This window comes from Salvelinus alpinus, chromosome 16, assembly GCF_045679555.1.
Source record: "Salvelinus alpinus chromosome 16, SLU_Salpinus.1, whole genome shotgun sequence".
Classification (NCBI taxonomy): Eukaryota; Metazoa; Chordata; class Actinopteri; order Salmoniformes; family Salmonidae; genus Salvelinus; species Salvelinus alpinus.
In genome coordinates this window covers 6,952,971-6,972,889 of record NC_092101.1, presented here as the reverse complement: position 1 = coordinate 6,972,889, position 19,919 = coordinate 6,952,971, and positions in this window count along the sequence as shown.

Genomic DNA, 19,919 nt, shown 5'->3' with positions numbered 1-19,919 from the left:
CAGTGAAGGGAGTAGTACACAGCGGTATACCAGGTCTTCAGTTTCTTGGCAATTTCTGGCATGGAATAGCCTTCATTTCTCAGAACAAGAATAGACTGACGAGTTTCAGAAGAACGTCCTTTGTTTCTGGCCATTTTGAGCCTGTAATCGAACCCACAAATGCTGATGCTCCAGATACTCAACTAGTCTAAAGAAGGCCAGTTTTTTTGCTTCTTTAATCAGTACAACAGTTTTCAGCTGTGCTAACATAATTGCAAAAGGGTTTTCTAAAGATCAATTAGCCTTTTTAAAATGATAAACTTGAATTAGCTAACACAACGTGCCATTAGTCATTTACAACATTAACAATGTCTACACTTTATTTCTGATATATTTTATGTTATTTTAATGGACAAAAATGTTGCTTTTCTTTCAAAAACAAGGATATTTCAAAGTGACCCCAGTCTGTCTAGAAAGTTCTAATTAAATGTACACCAAACTTAAAGGGATGGCTTTAGACCCTATTGAATGAAAACTCCTCGAGAAAATCTGTTGGCCAGCAAGTGGGAGTGTTTTCAGCGGTTTAATAAAATTGATTCAATGCGCGCAAGGGAACCACGCCTGAAAACCAACCACGGAGAAGTGCGTATAAAAGGCGTGCGTCGGACAGGAGTACAATTCCTAAGTCTAAATAGGGCCCTTAGTGTACACTCTCTCCTTTCCGATTGATCCCCCTGCTTCCACCTCTCTTTCCCTCTCCTGCTCTTGCTGTGCGAGATTAATACTAACTGTATTTGATTGTTGAAGTGGTTAAGTCTGACTGCCATACAGTGCACTGTTTGCATTATCAGAATTACAGGGCAGGGCCGGATCACCACATCTTGGGCCTCCCCCTGGGGAAACATATTTTTTAGGAAAACAGCTATCTTCCTGCAATTCTACACATTTTGCCATGGGGCAGAGAGAAACATTTGCAGTTTTATATCTAATCTCATGCTATTCTACACATTTTGCAATTTTTTTAAAGGTTGTTTCAAAATCGTCATGTGTATTCAGATAGAAAGTTTTGTCCAAGTCGTGAAGCAAAAATTGTTGTGTTCTATTTAATCACGTTGTTTAGGCTTTGATTATGTGTGGGGAGAAGAAGACGTTTGTGAGAGGAATTCCTGCTTGGATGATTTAAAAATAAATAATATTTGACCCCCTTACTCTCGATCTTGTCTCATCGCTGCAACTCCACAACGGGCACGGGAGAGGCAAAGGTGGAGTCATGCATCCTATGAAACATGACCCGCCTAACTGCGCTCCTTAACACCCGCCAGCTTAACCCGGAAGCCACCCGCACCAATATATCGGAGGAAACCCTGTTCAACAGGCGACTGGGCTCAGCCTGCAGGTACCCGGCCTGCCACAAGGAGTTGCTAGAGCGCGATGAGACAAGTAAAGCCGAACCTCCACTAAACCTCAAGCTATTTTTTATGAAGTACCTGAATCACCATTGAGCAGTAAAAAACACTACCTTGTTTGCTTGAATGGTTCCACATGATCCAAATATGAAGAAGTATTAATGGTGCATGTAAAACACATGCATGTATCATTACAAGAGTATATCCCTGGGACATCTCCATTTCAGGCCTTCTTACTGAAGCCACTTGATTGGACTGTTTCCCATCAGATTACATTTAATGTGGTTAAAGTACAACACATTGTGTCATTCCACTATTACTACTGACCAGCGTTCTCCGTCCTTCTTGCTAGGCTGCACTGTTTCTAACTATGTAAACGGCCATGCAAGTGTCCTTTGACTGCTTTGTGCTTTCCTTTGTGGTACACTTACACCAAACAAATGTTTTTTATTTTTTTATTTCACCTTTATTTAACCAGGTAGGCCAGTTGAGAACAAGTTCTCATTTACAGCTGCCATCTGGCCAAGATAAAGCATAGCAGTGCGACAAAAACAACACAGAGTTACACATAAACAAACGTACAGTCAATAACACAAAAGAAAAGAAAAATAGAAAGATCTATGTAGAGTGTGAGAAAATGTAGAAGAGTAGGGAGGTAGGCAATAAATAGGCCATAGAGGCGAAAATAATTACAATTTAGCATTAATACTGGAGTGATATACAGTGGGGAGAAGAAGTATTTGATACACTGCCGATTTTGCAGGTTTTCCTACTTACAAAGCATGTAGAGGTCTGTAATTTTTTATCATAGGTACACTTCAACTGTGAGAGACGGAATCTAAAACAAAAATCCAGAAAATCACATTGTACACTGCTCAAAAAAATAAAGGGAACACTTAAACAACACAATGTAACTCCAAGTCAATCACACTTCTATGAAATCAAACTGTCCACTTAGGAAGCAACACTGATTGACAATAAATTTCACATGCTGTTGTGCAAATGGAATAGACAAAAGGTGGAAATTATAGGCAATTAGCAAGACACCCCCAAAAAAGGAGTGATTCTGCAGGTGGTGACCACAGACCACTTCTCAGTTCCTATGCTTCCTGGCTGATGTTTCGGTCACTTTTGAATGCTGGCGGTGCTCTCACTCTAGTGGTAGCATGAGACGGAGTCTACAACCCACACAAGTGGCTCAGGTAGTGCAGTTCATCCAGGATGGCACATCAATGCGAGCTGTGGCAAAAAGGTTTGCTGTGTCTGTCAGCGTTGTGTCCAGAGCATGGAGGCGCTACCAGGAGACAGGCCAGTACATCAGGAGACGTGGAGGAGGCCGTAGGAGGGCAACAACCCAGCAGCAGGACCGCTACGTCCGCCTTTGTGCAAGGAGGTGCACTGCCAGAGCCCTGCAAAATGACCTCCAGCAGGCCACAAATGTGCATGTGTTGGAGTTACATTGTGTTGTTTAAGTGTTCCCTTTATTTTTTTGAGCAGTGTATGATTTTTAAGTAATTAATTTGCATTTTATTGCATGACATAAGTATTTGATACATCAGAAAAGCAGAACTTAATATTTGGTACAGAAACCTTTGTTTGCAATTACAGAGATCATACGTTTCCTGTAGTTCTTGACCAGGTTTGCACACACTGCAGTAGGGATTTTGGCCCACTCCTCCATACAGACCTTTTCCAGATCCTTCAGGTTTTGGGGCTAGCCAGTAGCCAGTAGCCAGGGAAAATACAGCGCGCCATATTCAAATAACATGATATAAAAATCAAACTTTCATTAAATCACACATGTAAGATACCAAATTAAAGCTACACTCGTTGTGAATCCAGCCAACATGTCAGATTTCAAAAAGGCTTTTCGGTGAAAGCATAAGATGCTATTATCTGATGACAGCACAACAGTAAACAAACAGAGTAGCATATTTCAACACTGCAAGCACGACACAAAACGCAGAAATAAAATATAAATCATGCCTTACCTTTGACGAAAATATTTTGTTGGCACTCCAATATGTCCCATAAACATCACAAATGGTCCTTTTGTTCGATTAATTCCGTCGATATATATCCAAAATGTCAATTTATTTGGAGCGTTTCATCCAGAAAAACACAGCTTCCAACTATCGCCACTTCTCTACAAAAGTTACATGTAAACTTTACCAAAACATTTCAAACTGATTTTGTAATACAACGTTAGGTATTTTTAAACGTTAATAATCGATCAATTTGAAGACGGGATGATCTGTGTCCAATACAAAAGAAAACAAACTGACGCAACTTTTTTCATAACGTGGCTTTCTCAAAAAATGTACTTCATGTGACCCTCATTTACGATAGCCCTACTTCTTCAGTACACAAAGGAATAACCTCAACCAATTTCCAAGGACTGGTGACATCCAGTGGAAGCGGTAGGAACTGCAAGCAAGTCCATTAGAAATCTGGTGTCTCTAAAAAACTCATTGAAAAGACAGTGACATCAAAAAAATACAAATTCTGAATGGTTTGTCCTCAGAGTTTTGCCTGCTACATAAGTTCTGTTATTCTCACAGATATGATTCAAACAGTTTTAGAAACTTCAGAGTGTTTTCTATCCAAATCCACTAATAATATGCATATCTTATATTCTGGGGATGAGTAGCAGGCAGTTGAATTTTTGCATGCTATTTTTCCGAAAGTGAAAATGCTGGCCCCTGCGCCCAAGAAGTTAATACTAGTGCAGGAACTCAAATCGAGCAGCAGGAAAAGCTGCATTATGCATTAAAGACTCCATCCACCTGACTATGCAGATACAAAAATAGCCTATATGAGAAGCTTCAACTGCTCACGCAATCCTCCAGCCTCTCATAAATAATATATGCAGATTCAGTGGTGGGCCGTCAGGGCCTGCAAGGCCTTCTCTGCTGGCCTAAACATCATCAGAATATAATTTTTTTTTAAATATATTTTCCCACAAATATGTATTAAATTATTCCCCAGAGTAAGAGTTATACTCTTCATTTCATAGCTTTCCTCTTGGTTGCACTGCTTCCAGCCCCAGGTTGAGATTTGGAGGGCTGGTCTTTACGTTAGATCTTTTATCCAATCATATTCAGCCATCATGTGTTGCCAGGGGTCTAAAATCTGCCCTCAGGCCTTCAGAATCAACAGTGCGGGCGCTTGTAGCTTAAAGTGAATGGAAATTAAAATTTTGTGTCAACCAATCAGCTTTAGAGTTGGCTATTGTACGCCTGCTGGCTGGCTCCAGTGTTACACAGGAGCCAGCTAGCAGGCGTAGGGCGTCCACGTCTTCTGATTGGATTACCAATATTGAGAGGCAGGTCCTATGGGCAGGTCTATGCAGATCTAGGAAACTAAATTTGATAAACGAATTAATTCGCGTTCTACTGTTTTTTGAACCCACAATTGCGGAAGGAGGAGAAGATATCGATTTGGTCGAGGATATAATTATAACGCCATTCTCAAGACGAACTTTTCAAGAAAAGTTAGACATTGTAAGGAGAGGTCGCCCGACGCCACAAAGCCTGTCACAGGCGGGAAAGGGGTTCGTTCGTTCGCCACTTTCAAAGTTTCAACTATGAGCGCTGTCAATGGCTCACAGGCTCCGAGAAGCACTGCAAACTGTACTGCTGGGAATGCCTATTATTTGCAAGTGATCGATTTGGTGTTTGGAGCCACACTGGCTTTGCAAACTTGAGTTGTCTAACCAAGGCAGCAACGAGACACCAAAGTACGGCTGGGCACTTAGAAGCAATGGTGCTTTTGAAAACGTTTGGGGACACCAGAGTGGAGCTACAGCTCTCACTCGTCCTGCGTTATGTGACGGACACGGGAGTCAAGGAGCGATTTATCCGGTTTGAAGATGTGACAAGCGGCAAGCGAGCTGATGACATTGCCGCTCTTATTTTCCGTTTCTTGGAGGAAAATGAATGTAGTCTGGATAAAGTTGTGGCACAGTGTTTTGATGGCGCAGCAGTCATGGCATCTGGACTCAATGGGGTGCAGGCTAAAGTTAAGGAGAGGGCACCGATGGCCTTATTCATTCACTGCTATGCACATCGACTAAATTTAGTACTGACTCAAGGAGCCTCAAAGCTTAAAGAATGCAAGGTCTTCTTTGCCAACCTCAATGGCCTTGCAGCATTTTTCTCACGATCCCCTAAGCGCACGCAACTGTCTAATAATCAGTCTTTGGTGAGTAGGCATACAATCCATGTTATTTTTTATTAAATGTGTATGTATGTTTCGCATTTTATTTCGTTAATATTAAATAGCCTATATATTAACAAAATAAAATGGCAAATAGCCTATGTTGCAAATTATTTGTTTTCTTTTATTTTCAGTGAATAGTTATGTGTCTTTATCATCACGGTGAAACTGCTTTGGGTGCGACAATGCGCTGTTTAGTGAACACACTGTATTTATTTTTTGGGGGACTTAAAGCTCAAAGTTTGTGGACCAGAAATGGATAGAAGAAGAATATTAATATAACTCTGTTGCACTCGACTATGTTCTTGCCTATTAGTTGAACTGTACTGTATTGTACTCTTCCCCTGCAATTCTCTGAAAAAAATTTCAATTTCAAGGTGACGCAACGCCTGGTTATACTGCGTTTCTGTCTAAATGTATAGTGTCTAGAGCCATGGCATCTAAATGATGGTAATAACAGGTGGATTAATTCGGGTGGGACTGTGTAGGACCTCACTGAAGGCCCAGGCGCCAGGCCCACGGCACGCTACTGTGCAGATTCTATCAATGGGTCCGGTCTTACTGTTTTTGTTGGTTTGTTTGCTTTGGCCGGCTTTTCCTCCCACCAATTTTCACATGTTTTTTTCATCAGAAAAAATTGCTTATGCGATTACTTTATGTGTGTGTAAAACATTATTGTTTTCAGATTTTTTATTACTTGATTTTAGATGTGTATGAAATTGTTTAGCTGTAATGTTTGTATCCTGTATATTTGACTGTGATATATGGATGTCTCACCTAGCTATCTTTAGATTAATGCACTTACTGTAAGTCGCTCCTCTTCCCTTTCCTTTCTGGATAAGAGCATCTGCTAAATAACTAAGATGTCAAAAATCATATTACTGCATTGATTCTTTTAAATTATTAAATATTTATGTCACACATGTATAATTTGTAGATTTCTTTATTAAACATATATAGCATTTGACCAAAAAAACATGATTAGTTGTCTCTCTGACATGAAACCATCAAGTGATAGATTTTAAACAAATACATGTCTCTCATTGAACAACCCCATGCTTGATTAGATAGTGAAAAAACACAATAATCGCTTTCATAATTTCTTTAAACAATTGAACTAATTAACCAACATTTCTGAAAATGGATATATAGCATTTTGGAATGAAACTCTTCGTGTATTTTCTCCACGACACGAAGGGGCTAACCACCTCTTCCGTCGATGCGTTCACACAACCCCTGGGGACATGCTTATCGATTTAACTGTACTTCTGGATCCATCCCAAGACCGAACATGATACATCATTTCCTACAGTAAAGAGATTTGTTTATAGTTTATTTTCCTTTCCATTATTAGTACGGCAGAGAGATTAAAATGATTTGTAGCTGTACGGCCATTAGAAATAGAAAGTTTCAGTGGTGTCTTTGAAGGGTCTCAGACATATGGGTTGTCTTTGTCTGAAAACGATATTGGTAAGCTATGTGTTTCTAGTGGGCTCCTATTGAAATGCACACTCGTCATGGTGTGACAGATGATGACTCATGCCTCTCACCTTGAATAATTGCCCTCTTCGGTTCTATTTGAACATGCCTGCCATAGACGGTTGAAATGTAGTGAGCCTATGCAGACATTTCGGTAACTCCTCTTTCATGCATTTTTCAAGAGAGGCATGCTGCACATTGCTGTCTCCAGGAGCCCGAGAGTAATTATTCCAATGGTTTATAAATACACTAGATGCCTGATAGTGGACGCTGTGTTGAAGCCACTGTGCTTCCATCTTACCACTCCCCCACCATTGTAAAAAAATATTTTGGAACAAAATTTATAAAAACATTTTCCTTAAAGTATAATTTCCTTAAAGTACATCATTTTGGAGATAACTAATATTACTGTCCCCACTACAACCAAAAAATACTTTTTTGTCCTTGAAACATTTAATAGAAATACTGTAGAATTCCATTATTTCCAATGGAGGACTTCTCTTTCTGGGGAGTGCAAATATGGCTGACCGGTGGCTTCAAAGGAAAGGGAGGGAAAGGGGATACCTAGTCAGTTGCACAACTGAATACATTCAACTGAAATGTGTCTTCTGCATTTAACCCAACCCCTCTGAATCAGAAAGGTGTGGGGGGGGGCTGCCATAATCGACATCCATGTCATCGGTGCCCAGGGAGCAGGTTCGGTTAGTTAAAACTAGCTATCACAGTCTCACGTCATCCATGTTTCTCTAACGTCAAATTTTGATGGTGTTGCAAAAGTCAAATTTAGAAGTGCTTAAGGTTCAGTTTGAGCATTATCTCAGAATTTTTAAGGTTAGGGATAAGTTTAGGGATTAACTCTGAAATCTTAAGGTTAGGCATTAACTCCAAATGATTCAGGTAATGGACTGGGTGCGTGCTTAGTCCCCTCCTGTACTCCCTGTTCACCCACGACTGCGTGGCCAAGCACGACTCCAACACCATCATTAAGTTTACCGACCACACAACGATGGTACTATAGGCCTGATCACCGACAACGATGAGACAGTCTATTGGGAGGAGGTCAGAGACCTGGCAGTGTGGTGCCTCAACCTCTTACTCAACGTGATCAAGACAAACGAGATGATCATGGAAAAGGAGGGCCGAGCACGCCCCCATTCTCATCGACGAGGATGTAGTGGAGCATGTCGAGAGCTTCAAGTTTCTTGGTGTCCACATCAACAACAAACTATCATGGTCCAAAAACACCAAGACAATCATGAAGAGGGCATGACAACGCCTATTCTCCTGAAAAGAGACTGAAAAGACTTGGCATGGTTTCTCAGATCCTCAAAAAGTTATACAGCTGCACCATTGAGAGCACCCTGACTGGTTGCATCACCGCCCGGTATGGTTAATTCTCAGCATACAACCGCAAGGCGCTACAGAGAGTAGTGCATACGGCTCAATACATCCCTGGGGCCAAGTTTCCTGCCATCTAGGACCTCTATGCCAAGTGGTGTCAGAGGAAGGCCCTACAAATTCCCAAAGACTCCAGCCATCCTAGTCATAGACTGTTCTATCTGCTACTGCACAGCAGGCGGTACTGGAGCTCCAAGTCTAGGTCCAAAAGGCTCCTTAACAGCTTTTAACCGCAAGCCAAAGGACTGCTGAACAGCTAATCAAATGGCTATCCGGACTATTTGCATTGACCCCCCCATTTTTACGCTGCTGCTAGTCTCTGTTTATTATCTACGCATAGTCACTTTACTCCTACCTACATGTACAGTACCAGTCAACAGTTTGGACACACCTACTCATTCAAAGATTTTTCTTCCTTTTTACTATTTCCTACATTGTAGAATAATAGTGAAGACATATGGAATCATGTAGTAACCAAAAAATGCATTCCAGGTGACAACCTCATGAAGCTGGTTGAGAGAATGCCAAGACTGTGCAAAGCTGCCATCAAGGCAAAGGGTGGCTACTTTGAAGAATCTAAAATAAAATACATTTTGATTTGTTGAACACTTTTTTGGTTACTACGTGATTCCATAGGTGTTATTTCCTAGCTTTGATGTCTTCACTATTATTCTACAATGTAGAAAATAGTCAACTTTTGACTGATACTGATACATATTACCTCAATTACCTCGACTAACCTGTACCCCCGCACATTGACTGGTCTGGGTTTGGCCGGGGTAGGCCGTCGTTGTAAATAAGAATTTGTTCTTAACTGACTTGCCTACTTAGATAAAGGTTCAATTAAAAATATATACTTCATTTGTCTCTCCTTTTCCTTGTTGTTTATCTGAACAGTATGAATGTATATCTGCTCAACTTTAGGGGGGCTCGGCCTCATAACATAAACACGCTTGAGACTTGCCCCAGGTATGACCTTAATGTTTAGGGTTCAAGCAGAGTTTGCGGAGGCACTCCTGCATCTGCTCTGCAAGGTACAGCTCCTTATGACTGAAAACAAAAACAAGACGATGGTGGGTTGTTTTCAGCTGAATTCCTTCCTTCCTGTGTGTGTGTGTTGGTTCTTCTATCCTTGAGGGGACCTAAATTGCCTAAATGTCCCCTCATGGATAGTAAAACAAAGATAATTCTCCCTCGTGGGGACATTTCCCACATCCGCATGAGGCCAAAGGCTATTTTCAGTTTATGGGTTAGGTTAAGGGTTAGGGTTACAATTAGGGTTAGGGTAAGGGGTTAGGAGTTAGATTTAGGATTTGGGTTAGGCTTGCGGGTTAAAATTAGGGTTAGGGTTAAGGTTAGGGTTATGGTTAGAATAAGGGTTAGGGAAAATAGGATTTTGAATGGAAATACATTTTAGGTCCCCATGAGGATAGAAGAGCATAACGTGTGTGTGTGTGTGTGTGTGTGTGTGTGTGTGTGTGTGTGTGTGTGTGTGTGTGTGTGTGTGTGTGTGTGTGTGTGTGTGTGTGTGTGTGTGTGTGTGTGTGTGTGTGTGTGTGTGTGTGTGTGTGTGTGTGTGTGTGTGTGTGTGCGCGCGCGCGTGTGCGTGCTTGTGTGTGTGTGTGTGCAGGTACGTGTGTTTAACAATCCATGCTTCATCTAGATATGTTAGTGCCACTGAATGAATTTAAAATATTGATGGGAGACTCTGTTACAGGGGCGTGAAAATGCTTTTTTTTAGGTTGGATCATGTTGTATTGTTGTATGTTTTAATTATGTAATGTATTGATTGTTGCTGCCCTCTTGGCCAGGTCTCCCTTGAAAAAGAGACTCTGGGTCTCAATGGGCTTTTCTTGGTTAAATAAAGGTTAAATAAATAAAAAATAAGGGCGGTATGGTCTGATAATGAGATCCTCTAACAGGGCGTACTCTATTATACCTCCACTCATGTCTGGGCACGTCTCACTTGAACTTTGACCCCTCACCTCTAACCTATGCCTCCTACCATCAGATATTGTTTTTGTGCCTCAAGTATCCAGCCGGCTCCCAAGGAAGGGGGTGAGGGGTTGGCATACCAGCTTGTGGGCTTTGGCACCAGACCCTTGATGCAATTAGCTGGCAAATGGGCCGATTTGGAGGGAAACCAAGCGGAACCTGTCTGTTTGTTCGTATCGACCAGCAGACCTGCTTGAGGGACAGGTGGGTGGAGTTCCAGGTGCCACTCAACCCAGTGCTTTGGAGAGATGGCCTTGTTCTTATTAAGAGCCTGATATTGATGTCTGATCTGGAGACGGCATTAGACTGGCATTTCAGAACAGGTAATGTGACTATTATTGTTGCTTTTGTTGCAAATAGTATTACTGTCATGTCAATGTTGGATTATACAGATGTGAAAGACAGCGTGCGATTAGGAAAAGCTACAGGGAGTTTTTGACGTCTTTAAAACATAGTACATTTTAAACAGCAGTCTGTGGAACTGGCTGAAGAGATACTGCCCTTTGTTTGTTTTCCCTCAAACATGCCATGATTTCATAAGGATGGTGGCACAGCATTTGTTGTTTTCATCAGAAATTACTGCTTATGTGTGTGTAAAATATTACTGTTCTCCGATTTTTAATTCGTAGATTTGAGATGTGTATGAAAATTTGTTTTTTTTGCATCCTATATATTTGACTGTGATATGTGGTTGTCGGATTTTGGGCAAAACACCCAATTTAGACAGTCCCACTGGGCCAAAAATGGACCAGCCCATCTGGCATTTGCCCAATTGACAGTCCGACCCTGACTACAGCTGTTTCGCTCCCATTGGGAGAGACTGTTAATCACGCAGTGAGATTGACGAGAGTGGTCATTGCTTCCTACTAGTTCATCATGGTGTAATCACATGGTGTTGTGTTCTCCAGACTGGTTCTCCAGAACTGTGTGGTGAGTACCAGGAGACCTTATATGAGGTATCTATCCAGAATCCAAATCTCATGCATGAACGACCCACTGTGCCCACTTACAAAACAAATCAAATGTTATTAGTCACATGTGCCAAATACAACAGGTTTTGTACTGTGAAATGCTTACTTACAGTACGAGCCCTTAACCAACAATGCAGAGTTTTTTTTTAATTAAGTAAGAAAAATTTGCTAAATGAACTAAAGGAAAAATAGTAACACAATAACAATAACAATAATAGCAGCGTGTTTGTGTGGCATCAATATGCGTGTGTGTGTGTGTGTGTGTGTGTGTGTGTGTGTGTGTGTGTGTGTGTGTGTGTGTGTGTGTGTGTGTGTGTGTGTGTGTGTGTGTGTGTGTGTGTGTGTGTGTGTGTGTGTGTGTGTGTGTGTGTGTGTGTGTGTGTGTGTGTGTGTTGGAGTGTCAGTGTAGTACAGTGGCTTGCGAAAGTATTCACCCCCTTGGCATTTTTCCTATTTTGTTGACTTACAACCTGGAATTAAAAGCAATTTTTTTTGGGGGGGGGGTTGTATCATTTGATTTACACAACATGCCTACCACTTTGAAGATGTACTTTTTTTTTACTGTGAAACAAACAAGAAATAAGACAAAAAAAACAGAAAACTTGAGCATGCATAACTATTCACCCCCCAAAGTCAATACTTTGTAGAGCAACCTTTTGCAGCAATTACAGCTGCAAGTCTCTTGGGGTATGTAAGCTTGGCACATCTAGCCACTGGGCTCTTTGCCCATTCTTCAAGGCAAAACTGCTCCAGCTCCTTCAAGTCGGATGGGTTCCGATGGTGTATACCAATCTTTAAGTCATACCACAGATTCTCAATTGGATTGAGGTCTGGGCTTTGACTAGGCCATTCCAATACATTTAAATGTTTCCCCTTAAACCACTCGAGTGTTGCTTTAGCACTATGATTAGGGTCATTGTCCTGTTGTAAAGTGAACCTCCGTCCCAGTCTCAAATCTCTGAAAGACTGAAACAGGTTTCCCCTTCAAGAATTTCCCTGTATTTAGCACCATCCATCATTCCTTCAATTCTGACCAGACTTATGGCTGCAATCCCATTAACAGGATCAACATCTGGGGAAATTTCAGAGCGACAAACTAAAAATACAACATCGTAACATTAAACATTCTTGAAAATTCAAGTGCCTTACATCCTTCAAAATATTAGAATCTTGGTAATCAAACTGCGTTTTCCGATTTGAAATAGCTATTACAGAGAAAAAATGCCATGCTTTTGTTTGAGAAGAGCGATCAACAACAACAAACTTTTCCCGCCATGACAGGTTTGACACATTCACATCGGAAGGTAAAATTATGACTTACATTCTGATATCTTGCTCTTATTTCTCCTCCTGAGGGTCCCAGTGATCAAATGAAGTGCCGTTTCTTTGATAAAATCCATTTTTATAGCCTAACACGAAACATTTTGTAAACAGCTTGTGTCGTGAATTCCATCTCTATCAACTTTTGACGAAGCATTCGATGTAATTACACACACTAAACAATCGTTTATGTAGTCATGGTTGGTTTCATTGCAATCCTCTGGGTGTTTGTAACACAGCCATACTTGATGGTTCTTTTTGCGGGGCGTATTGATCGAAAGGAACTGATTTGAAGACAACGAGCAATGACCTCATTGCGCACCAATAATATTAGCGAAGTTTCGTTGATTGACTGTATTTCTGCCCAATGACCACTGATCTTCTTGAAATCTAGCTTGGTAGATAGTCAATGAGCTGAGGTAAATGCCCGTATGTGATGGTTATGGGTTGAACCACCAGCCCTTGTTAGTAAACGCACGCGTAACAAACTTCATTAGCCATTGACGATCAGACTTTTTGCAGACACACCATTACGCACAGCAGTATTTTGTGAAGAGTATTTTCAACGATTTCATAGAAAACATCATGGTGAATAAATCAGGAAAAGCGAAGTCAAAATCTAAGTATACAGATTTGCACCAAATTATAGAAGAAATAGATAGGGAAAGTGAGACAGATTTGTTGCTTGAAGAATCTTTGAGTGAGCATAGTTTTGACTCAAAGACCGAAGAGATGTTTCTGGAAGGAGATGACATAATTCTGGACTGGTAAGTGCTAATGCCGTTGTTTGAAATATAAATAATTTGATATTTTTTTCGCAAAAATATATACAGTATATATTTTGTTGTTGTTGCAATTTATAGAAATATAATCAGTAATGAAATGTGTGATGAAATGAATATATATATATATATATATTCCATGTCAGATATATTTTTCTGCACAAGACAAAGAAATGGTACAAGACATTATTTTATCATTTCATTGACATTGCTGTGGTGAATTCCTTCATCCTGCAGAAGGAAATGGCGAAGAGCTGTGGACGGCCCCCCATCTCACAGCTAGCCTTCAGGGAGCTGCTCATCATCATTTGCGCTATAGCTTGCTGGCTATAGCGCAAAGTCCACTGCATCACCTTCTGCCCCCTCTACCTCTGCCCCCTCTACTCCTGCCGCCACTGGTGTTCACATGCCAAAATTCATAACTGCAGGCATGAATGTGCCTCAGGGCCAAAAGGGCACAGCATGGAGGCGTCGTTGTGTTCTGTGTCACATGAAGTCCCCCATCACCTGCACCACTTGTTCGGTTTGCCTCTGCTTTACAGCAGAAAGAGACTGCTATGGGCCATGGCACCAGCAGCAAATATTGTGTAGAGGACTGAGGGTCTTCCAAAGGGTCTACCCCTGTTTTTTTTGTATATATATTTTTTCAAAAACAATGCAACATTTTTATAAAAATGTTTGTGTGTTAGAACTGCTTTTTGATATGTTGTATATACACTGCTCAAAAAAATAAAGGGAACACTTAAACAACACAATGTAACTCCAAGTCAATCACACTTCTGTGAAATCAAACTGTCCACTTAGGAAGCAACACTGATTGACAATAAATTTCACATGCTGTTGTGCAAATGGAATAGACAACAGGTGGAAATTATAGGCAATTAGCAAGACACCCCCAATAAAGGAGTGGTTCTGCAGGTGGTGACCACAGACCACTTCTCAGTTCCTATGCTTCCTGGCTGATGTTTTGGTCACTTTTGAATACTGGCGGTACTTTCACTCTAGTGGTAGCATGAGACGGAGTCTACAACCCACACAAGTGGCTCAGGTAGTGCAGCTTATCTAGGATGGCACATCAATGCGAGCTGTGGCAAGAAGGTTTGCTGTGTCTGTCAGCGTAGTGTCCAGAGCATGGAGGCGCTACCAGGAGAGGCCGTAGGAGAGCAACAACCCAGCAGCAGGACCGCTACCTCCGCCTTTGTGCAAGGAGGAGCAGGTGGAGCACTGCCAGAGCCCTGCAACTGCCACAAATGTGCATGTGTCTGCTCAAACGGTCAGAAACAGACTCCATGAGGGTGGTATGAGGGCCCGACGTCCACAGGTGGGGGTTGTGCTTACAGCCCAACACCGTGCAGGACGTTTGGCATTTGCCAGAGAACACCAAGATTGGCAAATTCGCCACTGGCGCCCTGTGCTCTTCACAGATGAAAGCAGGTTCACACTGAGCACATGAGCACGTGACAGACGTGACAGAGTCTGGAGACGCCGTGGAGAACGTTCTGCTGCCTGCAACATTCTCCAGCATGACCGGTTTGGCGGTGGGTCAGTCATGGTGTGGGGTGGCATTTCTTTGGGGGGCCGCACAGCCCTCCATGTGCTCGCCAGAGGTAGCCTGACTGCCATTAGGTACCGAGATGAGATTCTCAGACCCCTTGTGAGACCATATGCTGGTGCGGTTGGCCCTGGGTTCCTCCTAATGCAAGACAATGCTAGACCTCATGTGGCTGGAGTGTGTCAGCAGTTCCTGCAAGAGGAAGGCATTGATGCTATGGACTGGCCTGCCCGTTCCCCAGACCTGAATCCAATTGAGCACATCTGGGACATCATGTCTCGCTCCATCCACCAACGCCATGTTGCACCACAGACTGTCCAGGAGTTGGCGGATGCTTTAGTCCAGGTCTGGGAGGAGATCCCTCAGGAGACCATCCGCCACCTCATCAGGAGCATGCCCAGGCGTTGTAGGGAGGTCATACAGGCACGTGGAGGCCACACACACTACTGAGCCTAATTTTGACTTGTTTTAAGGACATTACATCAAAGTTGGATCAGCCTGTAGTGTGGTTTTCCACTTTAATTTTGAGTGTGACTCCAAATCCAGACCTCCATGGGTTGATAAATTTGATTTACATTGATCATTTTTGTGTGATTTTGTTGTCAGCACATTCAACTATGTAAAGAAAAAAGTATTTAATAAGAATATTTCATTCATTCAGATCTAGGATGTGTTATTTTAGTGTTCCCTTTATTTTTTTGAGCAGTGTAGTTATTTGCACTGTTGTATATAGTTATATATCATTTCACCAATTCGGCCACTTGGGTACATTTGGGCAACTTGTGTGGGACACCTGGGTGACTTCATGCTAAATGTCATGTAGCTCACCCATTCCTGAAGTTATCAGTCTGAACCTTTGCACAACTACAGTTGCCCTCTTGTGTTCTCCATCTAAACTATACCCAGCATCCTATCTGACTGTTTGGGTATTCTAGTACATGTGAAAGATGATGCTACAACAATTAAAAAAACAGAAAACGTATGCTCTTTCTTTCTCTTTTCTTCTACCAGATCTATTGTGTTATATTTTCCTACATTCAATTAACATTTCCACAAACTTCAGAATGTTTCCATTCAAATGATACCAAGAATATGCATATCCTTGCTTCTGGGCCTGAGCTACAGGCAGTTAGATTAGGGTATGTCTTCAGGCGGAAATTAAGAAGAAGGGATGCAGCCATAAGAAGTTGAGGAGCCTTTTGGTCCCAGACTTGGCGCTCCAGTACCACTTACCGTGCGGTAGCAGAGAGAACAGTCTATGACTTGGGTGGCTGACAATTTGACCATTTTTGGATTGGTCCACCAAGATCTTGTGCCTGTCATCATCCACTAAAAGGGAGATTAATCTACAACCACTGGAACCACTTTGAGTAATCTACTGTGACGTGTCAAAATCATAATTTCCATATCAAAATCAAAATGGCAGTGTATGCCGCTAGAAGCTTCTGTACATTATACGCACGTTCATGTTGTGGGAACAGGAAATCCTTTAAGTGATAAAAGATGGGTGCTGTGCTCACTCAGCTCTGTACCAGGTAGATTTGACAGTGGTGAGACCCCCATGTTTGACCAATATGTAATATCTTACACTCCATTTACATCTTAGCTTTCTGCTGTAACAGACATTTTTGGCTGTACTAGTTTTCTTGACGTAATGTTTACTACTACAAAGTATGCAGCAGGTCATTTAAATGTATACAATGTGACCACATTCAACTGCATGTAGTCACGGTCCATTAGTAGCAGGCAGGCAGATCACAATGATGAAGGTTTCTGTTCCTCTTTACGGGATAAGACGATAAAGCCTTAAATCATAGCGTGAGTCTCTCCCTTTGAAGATATGAGGTGTAACGCCTCTTTGGGTAATGCCCATTTAAGAGGACATATCTGGACAAAATGTTGTAAAGCCAGACTTTTTTAGTGTGTCGTGCGAACAACATAAAGATGTCAATGAGCTTGACGGTTTCAAGTGTATTTGCTAATTGCCTGCAGCCCCGATCCATTACTCAATGTTAGACTATTGGTATGATGTTTGACCCTGGAGGATGGCTTCACAAAATGGCAGTTCAATGTGATCTTCAAAGTAAGACCAATGAAGTACAGTACAGTAGATACATATGGCCTTGGAAATAGCTTCCAGATGTAACTTTTTCTTTTTCAACCCAGAAGTTAATCCGACCTGTTAATCATCAAGATTCTGTCATGAAATGTCTGGTACCTCAGACCATCCCTGTCTCGTTCAAAGGCATCACCATCCTCTTATCATGAGAGAGTGTTTTAATTCACTGACAGTCACTACTAATGGATGGTGTTCAGATTAATTGTGCACATTCTCTTGCTCCCGGACTGGAACCGCAGTGCTGAACACTGTTGCAGCTGAACGCTACTGAAGTTGAGCATTGCTGTAACTGCCAGCATTAAAATATCTTATCTTTTTCCATATGGTTCTCTGTTGTATAGTCTGGTGTATTTCCTGCAGATTAATGGGCCTCCCTCATTGCCCTTACAAAAATGAATTTGTTGAGCAAAACTTCCCGCAAGTTTGTGGCAAATTGTTTGCCACTAGTGGCGACTCTGCAGCAAACCTTTGACAACAATAATATTTATTGCCACTAGTGGCAAACAGTTTGCCAATTCTCTCATGATTCTATTTGAATCTGAGGCAAACCTGTGGCAACAAGGTTTCTGGTGGCGTTTCTGGTGAACACATGACTTCCAAGAAAAGTAACCATTGATGACCAATCAGGGGGATAAGATTCAAATCTTTTTTTTGCTTAATACATTGCTGCCTTTGAATAGCAATATGCATGTCAATATGCTAGTGTCACTGTTCAGTAGCATGTTAGCTAGCACAACAAATAAGGTCACAGCAATATGAGCCGACTTGACATCACAGCAAAACTTCCCTTTTGCAGACGGATACCCTTCTCCTACCCGTGGTGTTGGAAGAGGCTGCATCAACATCAAGATCAACATCAACATCAAGATGTTGGTGGTGCACTCATAACACCTTTTTTGAGAGATAAATGAGCTCTTCAAGCTTGATAAGGTCAGCAAATGCATGTATTATTCTCATAAATGTAGCCCATACATTCATTATTTGTAACACTTAGATCTTTCATTGTTTTAAACTAGTAGCTTGCTCATCTTGATCATGTGTTGTTTCTTTTTCTTTCCAGAAGAAATCAGTTACAAGGCAAAAAGACAGATTGAGGCCTTCAATTAAACTAAGGACAGAGACATATGTGTGCACCAGGTCATGGCTTCTTGCATGCATAGCTTTGAGATTTAAGTTAACAATAACTCATTTTGGAAAAATAATATGAATTGCCATATTAGGCATAACCCAATTTTATGTTGCTTTTCTTTCACCCAAGCCGTATACACCTGAGTCAGGAAGCAGACAACTGTCTCTTAAATGAAGTCCCCAGTCTAGATTGAATATCATATTTAGTTGATTAGCTTGAATCAATTGTGTTAAGGCTTGGCTGGAGAAAAATCTTGCATACTATGGCTCTCTTGGAACAGTTGGCCACACATTTAAAGGTACATTTAGGCCTAAGTCCCAGTTTCTGCTAGCTACATTGTTTGTTTATACAAGGCAGAAACATGAATTCCTAGCTGAAAAATGTAGAATGCCAGCTTCAGTGAGAAGCATAGCAACATCGAGGCAACTTTGTAACAGCTGACCCCATTTTTCCAAAGCCAAACCTGCCCATTAGCTGCTGAGTCTACCTTTGATGATACCAAAATATAAAATGTTTTCAGTATGGTAATGTTGTTTTGTTTTTGTGTTTTCTGATTGTTTCAGTGCATGCATTCAACAAGCTTTGAACAAAGGACTTCCACAGGGCACCATTTCCAAAGTCCACTCAAAAAGGCAATAGTTATGCAATGGGTTTTATTTAGTTTTTTTATAAATGTTGTTTTAATCTTCCATTGGTTGAAAGCTATTGCTCAATTATCACATGGCTCATGTTCATTCTGTAGTTGCCCCTTTTATCATCCTACGGTCAACATCCCCATAGTGTTCACATTTCTTTCATGTAAATGTTGTCGATACATTGAATACATGTTGTTTTGCATATTTAGTAAAGTGAGTGTGTGGAATAGGTTAGGTAGTTAAGACAACACACTTCAGCTCACTACCAATTCCATACTCAACTTTCCCAGGGGGCAGCAGCAACCTTGTCCAGGTGCTGAGCCTGGTTGATAAAGAGACAGGTGCTGCCAATTAAGGTGATTGTCCTGCAGTATCTAATGACTACCAGCTGCAATCAATTGACTACCTTTGTGGGTGTGGATACACCAAACATTTCTGTTGACCAAACAAAACATCAGCTGAATCTCACACTAGCCTAGTGGTTAAGAACCAGGTTGTCATTTTCACAGGAATAAATTACCTGAGTGCAGAGCAATGAAGTTGATGGTTGGGGTTTCGACTGGTTTCTGTTTTTTAGAAGGGCTTTATCTCAGTTTATGTTTTTGTAGCTAGTTTCATAGTTGCACAGCTCTAGTGTTTTATGGAGGGGGAAAAGGAACATTCAGAAAATAGATATTGGTGACTGAAGTAGTTTTTTTTTCTTATTTTTGGGGGGAGGTGTTATGGAATAGGTTATGTAGTTTAGAGAGCACACTACCACTTCAAAATCAGTAGTCTAGTTATTGGTTTTGTAACTGTGTGTGTGCGTCTGTTTTATAACCTAAATATTTCACACTTATTGTGATACTTACTCATGGTCATCAGTGACCAATGTGTGGAGAGTTGTTTTGACTTGGGCCTCTATGGAGCTATGGTGTAATGGAGTGTAAAGCAAAA